The following is a 1,173-nucleotide window of genomic DNA, read 5'->3' on the forward strand; positions in this document are numbered from 1 at the left end:
TCTTACAACTTTTTCTTAGATGGGGACAAAACAGCCTTTGGACATGACTGCCTCCAGGGAGTATTGATGGCTCCTTGATGGTTAGCTCAGACCAGATCCATAACCTTCAGATGACAGAATCATAGAATCATAGAATGGTTTGGGTTGGAAAGGACCTTAAAATCATCTCATTCCACCCCCCTGCCACAAGCAAGGACACCTTCCACCTAACCAGCTTGCTCAAAGCCCAGTCCAACCTGGCCTTGAACACTTTCAGGGATGGGGCAGCCACAGCTTCTCTGGGCAACTTATGCCAACATCTCACCATCCTCCATAGTTATAAGTCCTTTCTAACATGTAATCTAAATCTACCCTGCTTTAGTTTAAAACCATTCCCTCCTTGTCCTGTCGCTACATGGTCGTGTAAAGATGGTTGAAGTCAGCTAAGATGACCATACTCAGACACTATGACACCCACCCGACACCCTTGTTGTCAGATGCCATCATTCACCCAGATGACCTCCCAAAGACATCAATCCTTACATTGGGGATGCAAAACCTGGTCAGGAAGAGCATGGAAGGATCCCTATGGGCAGAAATTGTGGAATGTTTCAGTAAGTCTGTCCCCTTTCTGTATCAATGTTAATTAACATTGTTCTGTGGACAGATGCAATTACAGATTACAGCCAACACAAAGAACTACAACTATCTAACATGAGATAATCCTGAAACAGCCTCATCATGACAGACTAGCCTTTTCCTTGGTGTCCAAATCCATTTTGCCCCTGGAAGTGCTTTTTTCAAATACCGACCATTGGATGTTCAAGCATTCCAGGCAGTACATGTGTCCAGGCTGCTGTCCACGGAATATTAGGGCTCATCTCCAGATGACCAGTCCTCTGTGGAGTATTTTTGTCCTGGATGGGGTTTTTTTTAAGTAATAAGGAAAGAAGGAGAGTGAAAAATGTTAATGCAATGCCATCCCCCTAAGGGAAGGTGGAGCAACCTCAGGAAAACCAGTGAAGGAGGAGAAAGGGACCAGAGGGAAGTCTGAAGGTTAATACTATGCCCTTGGCATTCTCTGTGCAGGAAAGCTGCCAAGAGTTTTCTTTGTCATGCTGCTTTTTCTGGAGGCCTTTTGACTTCACTTAGATGGTGAATGGAAAGCTGTACACAAAATAAATAATGTTTGTG

This window comes from Manacus vitellinus, unplaced genomic scaffold (genome assembly GCF_001715985.3).
Source record: "Manacus vitellinus isolate BGI_N305 unplaced genomic scaffold, ASM171598v3 scaffold_11_pilon, whole genome shotgun sequence".
NCBI lineage: Eukaryota > Metazoa > Chordata > Aves > Passeriformes > Pipridae > Manacus > Manacus vitellinus.